General features: G+C 40.3%; 1 protein-coding gene across 2 annotated transcripts in view; it reads left to right on the top strand.

The window, feature by feature from the left end:
- The window catches only part of ascc3 (activating signal cointegrator 1 complex subunit 3), a 484,134-nt gene that overhangs the window by 165,254 nt on the left and 305,170 nt on the right, over positions 1–13,710 (top strand). The window lies entirely within an intron of this gene.

The raw sequence follows: 13,710 nt of genomic DNA, 5'->3' as shown, positions 1-13,710 counted from the left end.
ATTCTTAAACTATGCCCTCGAGTTCTAGTCTCTCCCAACATTGGGAGATAATCCAAATTCACCCTGTCTAGCCCCTTTATAATATAAACCTCAATCTTGTCTCCCCTCATCCTTCTAAACTCCATTGCATATAAGCCCAGTCTTTCCAACCTTTCAGTGTATGTCAATCCTGCCATCCCGGGAGCCATCCTAGTTGCATTCCCTCTATAGCGAGTATGTCCTTCCTCAAGTTTGGGGACCAGAACTGGATGCAATATTGCAGGTGGGGTCTCACCAGGGCCCTGTACAACTGCAGAAGGGCATCTCTGCTTATATACTCCAATCCCCTCCTTATGAAAGCCAACATGCTCTCTTCACTGCTTGCTGAACCTGCATCCTAGCTTTTAGTGACAGGTGAACGAGTCCACCCAGATCCCTTTGCACTACCCCACTCCCTAGCTTGCTCTACTTAAATAATACTCTGCTATCTTATTACTGCCTCCAAAATGGTTAACCTCACATTTGCTCACATTGAACTTAATCCGCCCACTCCCCCAACCTGTCCAAGTCCCTCTGCATTTTTGTGACATCGTCCTCACACTTTACACCACTACCCAGTTGAGTGTCATTTGCAAATTTGCTCATGTTGTTCATAATCCCTTCATCCAAATCATTTACATAAATGATAAATAACTGAGGAGCCAACATGAAACCCTGTGGTACCCTACTCGTCACATCCTGCCATCCTGAAAATGACCCATTTATCCCAACCCTTTGTTTCCTATTTCTTAACCAATTTTACATCCATGCCAGCACCTTCCCCCCAATACCATGCTCCTAGATTTTGCCTACTAGCCTCCTGTGCAGGACCTTATCAAAGGCTTTCTGGAAGTCCACATCCACTGGCTCTCCCAAGTCCACCCTATTTGTCACATCTTTGAAAAATTCCAGAAGGTTAGTCAAGTATGATTTTCCTTTAAGGAATCCATTCTGACCAGAATGCATCTGACCACTGATGCTATTATTTCTGCCCAAATGTTCCACTATGTCTCCTTTTATGATAGATTCCAATATCTTCCCCACCACTGACATCAGGCTGACCGATCCATAATTTCCTGCTTTCTCGCTCCCTCCCTTCCTGAAAAGTGGCCCTACATTAGCCACTCTCCAATCCTCAGGCACCTCCCCAAATCTATGGAACTTTGGAAAATGTCGACCAATGCCTCCACAATTTCCAGAGCAACCTGAGATGCAGCCCATCAGGCCCTGAGGACTTATCAGCCCTCAGTCCTAACAATTTACCCAGAACCACCTGCTTCTGGATCTGATATCCATCAGATCCCCCATTTCCTTAGGAAATTTCACTGTCCCTAGATACTGCATGACCTCTACTCCCTATCTGACCATAACCTGTATCCTCCTTACCTGTTAAATTCTTCAGCATCTCCTCGTTTCCAGTAACAATTTCATCCTTCTTCGTTTTTTATTTAACTGCAGCACTGATGTTTCTGAATTTCTTTCCTTCTCCCTTTCCATTCGCAGATTAAAAGTAACCAGACTATGGTCACTATTACTTAATGGCACCCCTACCTCAAGGTCCCTTATGAACTCCACATCATTGCAAAGTACCAGGTCCAGAATTGACTTCCCCCTGGTAGGTTCCATCACTAGCTGCTCCAAGAATGTATACCGGAGACATTCTATAAACTCATTCTCTTGCTTTCAATCATCAAAGCTTTCTGCCTCTTGTAAAAGACATATTTTAGTAATTGGTCTGTTCAGAAAACCAGTTTTAGTCTTGATCCGAACTTGATGTACATGTACTCTTTTGTCCCAGATGGTATCATCAATCTTCCCCATCAACCAGAAATTTTGAGATGCTGAATGGTCTATGATGATCATGACATCCCCTGCCGTGAAATTGGATCTGATCTTAAACTGTTTCTGTCAATCCTGCTACAGTGGAAGATATTCTTTCACCCATCTTTTCCAAAACAAATCTGATATAAATTGCACCTGCTTCCACCTTCCTTCTAAAACTGCCCTGGTGCTACAAAGGTTTATCTTTTCAGACTTGAAATTTCATCTACAAATCTCTTCCTCTGACAAAAACAAATGATCTCCATCTTATCACTAATCAATTCTTTAACTGTGAGACGTCCCTTTGCTTAAGTCTCAAGATCATCTGTTTTCTTTTGTGGTAGATCTCCCTGATGGATGTTATCCAATTGAAATTGAGCAGGAAAATCACATATTTGTTTGTTCTTTCTGCTACAATTCAGAAACCATCTTTTTAAATCTGAGCCTCCATGCTATTGCCTTTTTCAAATTATTCCAGGATGAGAAGTAATGGATTAACCGGGTAACTAAATCCATTTGTTCAGACATTATCTGAACAACTTTTGCATTCTTACTCCTGATTTCAGGATCCTCTGGTAAGATTTCTTCTAATTAATCAGGTTTTTAAGGCCACTCCTTTTAAGGCCGTAAAAGAAACTGAGGCCTGCTTACCCACAATACATTCTTCAAGAAAGATCTGACTTTAAAATCTCAGGAAGACAGATTGGCAGGATTGTTAACTGCATTAACATATCCTCACTGTGCTGGACGTGAGACTTTATCAATTTCAGTGATTCGGTTAGCCACAAAATTTCGTGGATTTGTTGTTGATGTATTTGAACACAGAAATGCTATCTATCAGTCCAAAATAGGGAATTTGTTAGTTTCATCTGCAACTCTCCTTTCATCACGGTAGCAGCCAACAACTCCATTCGTGGATTAGTGACTGGAGCCACTCTGGCCTTTCCCATTGCAAATCCACATAGTACTTGATCATTTTAATGCAGTAATGGGTAACTAGCGGTTCAGTAATTGTTTTCACGTGCATCAGCAAAATTATGCAACTGAGCAGATGTTACAGTTCCAAACTTTTTGGGTATGAACCATCTGTCAATCTTGAAGTTTTCTAGGTTATGATAATCCTGAATCCCACACGTCCATTCATTGTGGTATCTCATCATCCCAACCAATCCTCTCACTGATGCCTAACTCCACTCCACAGGAAGGTTATCAAGGTCTAAGTCCATATTCCTAATTTATTTTGCTCTCTCTCTTTCAGGAATGTCAGCCAATACCTGGCAACCATTTGGAAAGTAGAAAGCCTCCTTTGTTGCAGATTGCTTTCAACTCATGATAAAAAGCTATTGCTTCTTTAACAGTAGCTGCAGAAGTGAGACAGTCAGCCACATAAAAGTTATTCCTGATGGAGGTTGTAGCTTGAGAGCTAAATTGTTCCAGATTGTCCTCAGCACACTTCCTAAGGGCAAAATTCACACAATTGGGTGATGAAGTTGCTCCAAATACATGCCCTGTCATTCTCTATTCTACCACATTCTGACTATAGGAATCGTAACAAGTCACGGTCATCATTCGGTACTTTCACCTGATGGAACATTGCTCCAATATCTACAGTAATGACGACAGGTTCTTTACAGAATCTAGTTAAGAGTCTTATCAACATACTGGTCAAATCAGCACTCTGTAAGAGTTGAGAATTTAATGAACCCCCAGCCTGGAAAGTTGCTCCACAATCAAACACCACACTAATTTTTTCTTCTGAGGATGCAAAACCCCATGGTGTGCTAAGTACCATGTTTTGCCATCACCACATTCCAAGATATCATTTGGTACTTTCTCTGCATATCCTTTGGATATCATATCATACACGCATTTGGTGTAGTCTGAATGAAAGGAAGAATCTTTCTTGAATCTTCTCTTTAAATTCAGTGTACATCGTTCAGTAATGCTTCTATTATTAGGCATGCATATTTCCCTTTCCTTCAACGATAATCCAATGCAATAATGATTATCAACCAGCTTGGCAGATATTGACATCAATTTCAAGAACTGCTGGTCTTCCGTTGAAAGTTCTCGGTCGTCCCTGTTGCATTCAGGAAAGTCATTCTTGAACTGTTGCTTCCACAACCTATCAGGTTTAATATTCGATATCTTGTTGACACTTATAGCCGATTGATTTTGAACCTCTACTTTCTCCTAATGGTCCATTAATTGTCCAACCAAGCCTAGTTTTGACCGTGTAAGGTCCATTTCTCACACTCCTTATCATTTCTAGTGGTTTCAGAGCTTTTGGTACATCTGAACCAATCAGCAACTCAAACTCGCATAAATAAACATTTTTCAAATGCTTCCAAGGTTCAATATCATTTTGATGTGGTATGTTTCCTTTCTGAATGTATGCACCTGGGAGTTCACAAAAATCATTACTCCAGCATACTCTAGGCCCAAAACAACATTGATTTCAATGTGTTTAACTTAACCTATAGTTCTCAATAGAATTTTTGTACTTCATTGAAGATTAAACTTATTCATTAGCCCCATGATGCAAAATAACGCAGGGCTTCCTGGGTCAAGAAATGCATAAGTTTGCTATTACACTTCCTTTCTTAACCTTGACTTACACAGATATTATTAAAAGTTTGCAGTTGTTCTCTCCAGCCCAAGTAAGACCATTTGCCAATACCATGGCTTCTGCATTGTTTTCATCTGATTTTTTTTGTTGTCGTTTGTCCCTTTTCCCGTTTTCTTCTTTTCTTGGAAGATGTGTGGCATTTTGAGATGTTTTTGACTACATATGTTGCAGCTGAGTTGCTTTTTCCAGTTTTGCTAATGTGTCCTTTACATTGATGGCCAAAACATGCTCCATTTTCCTTCAAAAAAGCAATTTTCTTACTATGCGTCTCTTTTCCAACTGTGCGCACTTTTCCAAAGTATGCTTGTCATTACCAAACGAACATTTCTTCACAACAGGCAAACTTTAATTTTCCTTAATTTCTTTATCCTGCACTGCCAGTGACCAGTGAGGTGGAAAATATACTTTTTTAAAAAAATTTGTTTGAGGGTATGATTTGGACCTTTCAACTTCTTAATTTACTATTTCAATGCCTTTAATCTTTCTTTAATCTGTGACATTATCCAATTGCCTTCAATGAACTACCCCAAATCTTCAAAAGTAGCTGTCACCTGGTTTCTGGTATTCAACAACTGATAGGGTAATTTATCTATAATGATTACCATTTTAGTAGATATGTCAAGCTCTCATAGATGGCTGATCTCCGTCATGACGTTACAACATGCTCTTAGAAAGAGGGTGTAAACTTGTAAACTCTTCATGTCATCCAGTCTTATTGACGACCATGAAAGAACTTCTGCATATAAGTTGTAGAATGTTTCATGCTTGTGGCCAAATTGCTTTTTTAGTAAAAACCTAGCCTTTTGGTATCCTTCATTCAGAGCTGTATGATGGCAACTCTTTACAAGATCTTGTGGTTGTCTACTTGTGAGCTGTTCCAAATAATAGAGATCAGTGGATCTCAACCTTTTTCTTTCTACTCACATACCACATTAGTATTCCCTATGCCATAGGTGCTCTGTGATTAGTAAGGGATGGCTTAAGGTGGTATGTGGATGGAAAGAAAAAGTTTGAAAATCACTGCTTTAATCGTACCTAATTGACTCGTTATGTGCACGGTTTCATAACTCAAAAGCAAAATATTTCAGTAACAATTGGGTCCAGAGCAGTGATTCTCAATCTTCCCTTCCCACTCACACATCACCTTAAGCAATCCCTTACTAATCACAGAGCACTGATGGCATAGGGATTACTTAAACTGGTATGTGAGTGGAAAGAAAAAGGTTGAGAAACATTGATGTAAATAATCCTCCAAGTTTTGGTTCTTAATTTCAATCCTACGTACAAAGATTTTCATAAATGTTTGGAATTGAAGTGGGTCACCATCAAAAACTAGAATCTTTCACTTGGGCAGAGAAGAGAGACTCTGTAACTGAATTACCGATGCAGCCATTTCTTCTTGCCTTCTCATGGCTGGGCTCAAGTTACTTTGTTTATCCAAATTTCTATAACCTGCCTGGAGTAGTTGGTATTCAGTTTCGTAAGATGGCATTAGGCTTACATCTCTGTCCAATGGGGTCATTATTGGGGTTTGAAATATAGCAGCACCGTACCTTAACCTGGCTAGTTCACGTCCATACACTTCTGGTAACTCTGGCACTGGTTTAGTCTTGGTATTAAATATTTTCTTTTTCTAATGTCCTTCTTCCAATTGTCTTCTTCTTTGGCTTGGCTTCGTAGATGAAGATTTATGGAGGGGTAAATGTCCACGTTAGCTGCAGGCTCGTTTGTGGCTGACAAGTCCGATGCGGGACAGGCAGACACGGTTGCAGCGGTTGCAAGGGAAAATTGGTGGGTTGGGGTTGGGTGTTGGGTTTTTCCTCCTTTGTCTTTTGTCAGTGAGGTGGGCTCTGCGGTCTTCTTCAAAGGAGGTTGCTGCCCACCAAACTTTGAGGCGCCAAGATGCACGGTTTGAGGCGAGATCAGCCCACTGGCGGTGGTCAATGTGGCAGGCACCAAGAGATTTCTTTAGGCAGTCCTTGAACCTCTTTGGTGCACCTCTGTCACGGTGGCCAGTGGAGAGCTCGCCATAGAACACGATCTTGGAAAGGCGATGGTCCTCCATTCTGGAGACATGACCTACCCAGCGCAGTTGGATCTTTAGCAGCGTGGATTCAATGCTGTCGGCCTCTGCCATCTCGAGTACTTAGATGTTAGGGATGAAGTCGCTCCAATGAATGTTGAGGATAGAGCGGAGACAATGCTGGTGGAAGCGTTCTAGGAGCTGTAGGTGATGCCGGTAGAGGACCCATGATTCGGAGCCGAACAGGAGTGTGGGTATGACAATGGCTCCGTATACGCTTATCTTTGTGAGGTTTTTCAGTTGGTTGTTTTTCCAGACTCTTTTGTGTAGTCTTCCAAAGGCGCTATTTGCCTTGCCGAGTGTGTTGTCTATCTCGTTGTCGATCCTTGCATCCGATGAAATGGTGCAGCCGAGATAGGTCAACTGGTTGACCGTTTTGAATTTTGTGTGCCCGATGGAGATGTGGGGGGGGTGCTGGTAGTCATGGTGGGGAGCTGGCTGATGGAGGACCTCAGTTTTGTAACATCACAGCATTAGATGCTTTAGATAATTTACTTTGAGCACCAGATACCTCTGAGCCTTCTAGTGCCTTCGACCTGGCCTAATTAACAACAATTCTTTTGTCCTACTTCAGTGGCTCATTTTGCCTTTTTAGCTGCACTGCATCCCTTCTTAGCTGCTCTTCCAGTAGGTCCTTTGCCATCTACAGCTGTTTCCGTCTCTGCTCTTTTCTCTCCGTACCTGCTCCCGTCTTATTCTTATCTACTCCTCCTGCTCATCTAAGACCAATTCTTTTTCTGCTTCAAGAGATGCCGCATCAGCCTGAACCTTTAGAAGTGTAGGTGCAGTACTTAAAACACTGGAACTTGTTCTAGAACTCGATTTGCTTCTCCTGCTTCCTGTATTTGAAGCACTTTCTTATGGTCACACATCATCCTGTAAGTCAGAAATTGTCTTAAATATCTTTTTTTCTCCAATCTAGTTTGACCCTCCTCCTCACCATCATTTTGTGACACAGGTTCAGCCTTTTCCACGTGGCTGATCTTGGTTCCTCGTGATGTTTTTTTCAGTGTAATTCTGTGGAATTTATACTCCCAGTAGCCATTACTTCCTCTCTTTCTATTGCCTCATTCAGTTTTGCTTGAAGAATAATTTTATTTCCACTTGTATCTAATTTCCCCCATTGCTATTCTTCTTTAAGTTCCGTGCCCTTCATCTTCTCGACACGTAGCTCCATAGGTGCAGCATCTTCAGCAGTGACTGCCATTTTATCCATTCAGTCAACTGACGCACTCAGATATCAAACATGCACAACAAAAATTCCAAAACCAAAACAGTCCTCAAAGGACAAGCAGTAGTTTCTCCAAACTGTTCTAACTTGCAATAAACACACAGAAGGAATCCTTTAGTAAGGCTTACCGCTTCTTCAATGCTTTTGGTGATACTGTTGATGATCGTGCCTCCATGTTCGAAATGCTCTGAACAGAGCCTAATCATATCCAGTCTGAATTCAAAATCCAATTTCCAACTTTCTATTGTCTTAAATTCCATCTTTTATTAACTTAAAATTGTAGTGACTATTTTACTTTATAAAGGCTTGCAGAAATTAGAATGCCATTGTTGTCTATTACTCGTTCAAACAAATCTGTACCCAAGTTGAGTTGACTCTAAAGTACAGTTTATTAAACATTTTAACAGTTATTACATTATTACAAGCCATTAAAACTTTGTTAGATAGTACTAGAACGATGATAAAAAGTTCAATATAAGTTTTTGGAACTCTTCTAATGTCTGCATTTCCGTAAAATGAAGAAAATCAAACTGAATGTTTATCTTAAACACACAGAGAAAATCTAGCTATAACCTTGAAGCAAATATGTTACTAAGAGTCAGCATGAAATATGTCAACATCTACTGGCTGCTTGCGGAATTTGCTTGCAATTTCCATTTTAACCCTTACACTGACATCATAAGACATGAAGTATGATATAAAAAAGCATACCACCTTAAGCCGTCCCTGGCTTAAGCCAACTTTGTAATAAAAGTTAGTGTATTCAACATCATGCTAAATCTCCTCTGACTCCTTTGAAAGTAGATGTCTTAATGTGCTGCCTTCGGAGTTGCCTCTATATGTTGGCGATAGAAGTGGTCCTCTGATATGGGGCTGTGTCAGAATTTGACCCTCTCAACTTCCAGACAATTAACGTGGACAGGTGAATTGACTCTTTCCCTCCATTTCCTAAAACCACAATGAGCTCTTTGGTCATGTTGACATTGACATCATGAGGGTTGCCCTGCCACAACTCAGCCGATTCCTGTATTTTGATTTATAATTTACTGTTATTCAGTCAACAATGATGGTGTTGTCAGCCTTGAGGTGACCCTGTGTTGTTGGTCAATGAGGAGGAGGTGATGTTACTAATCAGCACTGATGGGGATTTGCGATGTGGATGTCGAGGATTCAGCAGCAGAGGGATGAACAGTCCCAGATCCATTTGTTTGATTACAAGTTTTGATAGTGTGATGGCGTTGAGCGCTGACCTGTCGCCGAAGAATAAAAGCCTGTTGATGTTCTTGAGGTCCAGGTAATCTAATGCACAGTAGAGGGAAACGTCACTCCACAAACTCAGCAAAGTGACTGTTCCTTTTTTTTAACTAAGTTGCTTCCATGTGTCATCAATAATTGGTCCGGAATGATATTCTCTCTTAAATATGATGTTATTTTCTCCCTAATCAATCACATCCTTTTCCCCTTCCTCATTTATGTCCATCATTGTTATGAAGGAAACATATATCCAGTGCATTAAGCTGCCCTTTTTCTCAATAAAAGTTCAAGATTCCTTTATTGTCATGTAATGGTAGAGAACATGAAATATTACATATGTTGCCCAGCACTTCATACAGTCAGAAAAAGACAAGCAAAAGACTCCTGATCCATCGGCACTCAAGCTCCAGATCCAAACCTCCAACGTGATCAAGAAGCCTTCAGCACCCGAGGCCTTTCGGGAGCCCTTCTTGCACTCAGCACCCTTTCAAATTCCAGGTCTGATACTTGGTTTCCATGAGACACAGTCTGAGTGGATCCCCAAGCACAAGTGGGTGACCCTCAGCCACTGAACCTCTCACTGCTCAGCTGCCATGGTCACTGTCCTGTCTGGTTGTCTTCACTGCTGCTCCTTCTCAAACAGGGAGTTCTCCTCATTTCTGGTGCCTCCATGATTGTAATAAAATCATAATTACAAGGGCTGATACATGTACTTGTCTCAAGTGTGTTATGAGCCCAGAGGACCCCAAAACCCAGCAGCAATAGAAATTCACCAAGACAAATGGTTACTTAAAAAAAATTGCTCTTAACTATCTTTAAACATGAAAACAGGATCAAACTTTAACTTATTACTAATAACTTAACCTAACTTAACACCCTTCTAATTCTAAGCACACATATATGTAATGTGTGTTTAAGTTCAGAAAAGTTATTTCATTCACAGTTCAATCTCACTTCTCACTCTTCCAATTTCACTGGTATCAGGCAATTCTTATATTGTGCACAGAATTTAACATTTATGAATTTCACCAGGCTTTGGTGCTTGAAAGGTAAATGGTTACCACTCAGGAAGGTTTTTGTCTGTTTTCAGAGAGAGATTTGTGGCTCATTGGACACAAACTGATTCCTTCTGATCAGTCACTTCAGTGTTTTGCCGAAGAAATGTGCCCCATCAGGGTTTTCCAGATGATAACCTCTTTCTTTCAGGTCACCATAGAGTTCCTTTTCTGTTTCCATTATTTCAAGTGAAACATTATACAGCCAGCTATCTCCTCTTGTATGGACCACAAGGGATTTGACTAGGCAGAACTAAGAACTCACAACCCATCTTTAAAATGGGGTTTTTACACAAGCTTGCTATCTTGTCACATTCCAGTCCCAGTAGCTGCTGCTGAACTGTCGAACTGAATTCTCTCTCTCTCTCTCTCTCTCTCTCTCTCTCTCTCTCTCTCTCTCTCTCTCTCTCTCTCTCTCAACCTCTCCCTCTCTCTCTTTCTCACCCTCAGAGAAAACCACATGACCCTCTTAGAACAGCCAGCTGCACTCGGACAGACTGCAGCTCCGGACATAATCAGAGTTTGTTCATCTGTTGCTTTCCAAAACAATAATCCATTACTCCACAGCAGGTCCAATTAACACCTACTTGTGAAGTCCTTTTTAGCATTCTTCAAAGTTTGTGCAAAGGCACTTGGAGCCTGAATGGTCTGGCAGAGCTCTAATATTTTAAATGAGACCCGTTTTAAAGTGTTTGTATGTGACCTACACCAAAAAACCTGCCACAATTTATCTCTAAAACATCTATATAGCGTATAAAATATAACATAACCTGTCACAAGTGCCTGAGCCATGGGGCTATTTCCATGAAAGTAAATGCAGCTGAAATGACCAGCCCTTCCATGCTCCCTAACCCACATCTTTGCTTATTGGCAAAAACATGGTAGACAAAGAAAAGTGTAACATCCACTTGTTGGGAAAATCAAATATTAAACGATGACTGATTCAGATATTGGTCCTTGAATAGAAATGAGTGTCCTTGTGAATGAACTACAAAGTTAATGTGGAGATATTTTAAACAATTAGGAAGGTGGGCAATATTTTGCTATTTGTTGGAACAGGATTTTAATGCAAAATTAAATTATCTTACTGGAATTGCATAAAATCCTAAATAATGTAATATCTATGATTGCATGCAGTGCAGATTTACTAATTTCATTATCAAGAGCATAAGAGATGGGGAAAATATGAACCAAAGGTTTGAAAAAGACTGATCCAGGGAGCTTAAGTACAATAGAAGGTTTGAAGAGTAGCTGGCATAAAATTTCTTCATCTGAGTGCCAAAAGTCTGGAGCCCAGTGTCTGAAAGGCTGGTTGTACATGGAGCCTTCATTATATTTAAAAGATACTTTGAACAATGGTCATTTACAAGGCTGCTGAGTTGGACCCTAAACAGCTCCATTTTTGGTTGTAATGGATATGAAAAACTGTTGTACATTTGTGATATTCATTGCTATTGAGCACATTTTAAATAACACAAATTCAAGATCTCAGTTAGGCTTTACAGTGCAAAGCCCAAAATGTAAGGATGCATGGATTTGGGGTAAAATATTAGCACAGATAGAGGATTGGTTAACCAATAAAGGGCAGAGAGTTGGCATAAATGGGATTTCTGCACTTGGCAATCAATGGTGAGTGCAGTTCTTCAGGTGTCAGTGCTGGGCCCGCAAATGTTCTTGATATACATAGGTGATTTGGAAGAGAGGAACTAAATGGAATTGAGGGTTGTAAGGAAAAAAAAAGGCAGGAAGGCATTCATTTCAAGAGGAATAGTGTATAAGAGTAAAGAGGTGTTGATGAGGCTGTATGGGGCAATGGTGGGACCTTATGTGGAGTGCTGTGTGCAGTTTTGGTCCCCCGATCTTAGAAAGGATGTGTTGTTGTTGGAGCAAGTGCAGAGACTTACTAAGATGAGTCCTGGAATACAGGGGCCAACATATGAGGCAGCTCTTGGATTGTACTCATTGGAGTAGAGAAGAATAAGAGTGGATCTCGTAGTAACATTGTGAATTTTGAAAGATTTCGAGAGTGGATGTTTTCCTTGGTGGGTGAATCAAGGACAAAGAGGGCACAGTCTTAACATTAAAGTTATCTATTTAAAATAGAGATGAGAAAAAACTTCTTTGGTCAGAGGGTCGTGGTTTTGTGGAACTCATTGCCGCATATAGCAGTGGAGGCCTAATCACTGGGAGAGTTTAAGCAGGAGATTGATAAGTATCTAATTGGTCAGGGCATTAGGAGATATGGGGAAAATGCTGTCAATTGGAACTAGGTGTGAGTATAGTTCAGCTTAAGAGTTCAGTGTAGAGTTGCAGAACAGTTTCGATGGGCCAAATGGCCTATTTCTGTTCCTTTATCTTGTGATCTTGTGAAGGTGCAATCGGGTCCACAGCCAGATCAGCCATGACTTTATTGAATGATTCTTATGTTCTTATCAACGTCATCCAGCAGGATAAAAAGGCTTTGGGTTTTTTAATTGTAACAATGCAGGTTTACAAGCATATTATTGATTAAGTAACAATGAAACCAGGTTGCTCAGATAGGCCTTTTATTTAGCAGAAAACCAAAATCATAGAGATGAAGTAATGGAATTATTAAGGTGATTAAAGTATTTAATAGAGGGAATATTAAAAAAAATGTTTCCAACGTTGGAGAACTATACAGTTCTGTTCATAACTTTGGGGTTAAACAAGAAAGTCTGCAGATGCTGGGTTCGAGTACAATATACACACATGCTGGAGAAACTCAGCAGGTCACACAGCATCCATAGTAAATAAAGAGTAATTATTTGTGGCGTCGTGCCTTCATTAGATATGATCAGGTATCTGAGAGATGCTCCATGAACTGCTGAGTTTCTGTAGCACTTCTGAGCATAATTTTAAAATGGATATTGTCTTATACTCAGTGGTAAAATTGGAAAGCTGTGGCGGTGTGAGCCACCATGTTGAGGGTCGTTAACGACTGTTTTTATTCAAATTCAGTGCGCCCTTTAAGGGCAGCATGAGCTCAGTCACCTGGTGCATTGTGACATCATAATCGCTGCCCAGGGTGCGCGCTGGAAGGAATGCTTGAGTCAGAGAGAAACCTCTGACGACGCCATTTCCCTATGGCTGCCCCGCCACGTGACGATACAAGTGAGGCCGTTTTGCCATGAGGATGTGCGCCACCACAAAGCAATGGTTCATATAAAGTAGAGTATCTGGGAATCACCACTCCAAAAATTAGAATGAATGATCAAAAATAGGGAAGAAAATTTCTAGTGGTAAAGCAGAACAAAGGACAAGAAAAATAGAGGAAAACAAAATATCACCTTAAGAATAAAGTAATATAACCACTGACAATTCTAAATAAATGACATCTTTAGAGATTTCTATTTTAAACTTTTCTCCTGAATTTAACAACAAATATGATCTGATGAATAGTTTTTTTTAAGATTATTTGGAAATACTGATGATATCCCAGGTAAACCAACAAAGTTTGGAAGCTCCAATTTCACTAGAAGAAATGCAAAAAGCAATATCCTCTCTACAATTAGGCAAATCTCTGGGTCCAGACAGATTTCCAGTGGAGTTTAACAAATTATTCTCTTCACAACTTATTCCGCAACTAAACCTAGTACTG

This window comes from Narcine bancroftii, chromosome 6, assembly GCF_036971445.1.
Source record: "Narcine bancroftii isolate sNarBan1 chromosome 6, sNarBan1.hap1, whole genome shotgun sequence".
Lineage (NCBI taxonomy): Eukaryota > Metazoa > Chordata > Chondrichthyes > Torpediniformes > Narcinidae > Narcine > Narcine bancroftii.
The sequence above is the reverse complement of the archived record's forward strand: the minus strand, read 5'-3'. Positions and strand labels throughout refer to the sequence as shown.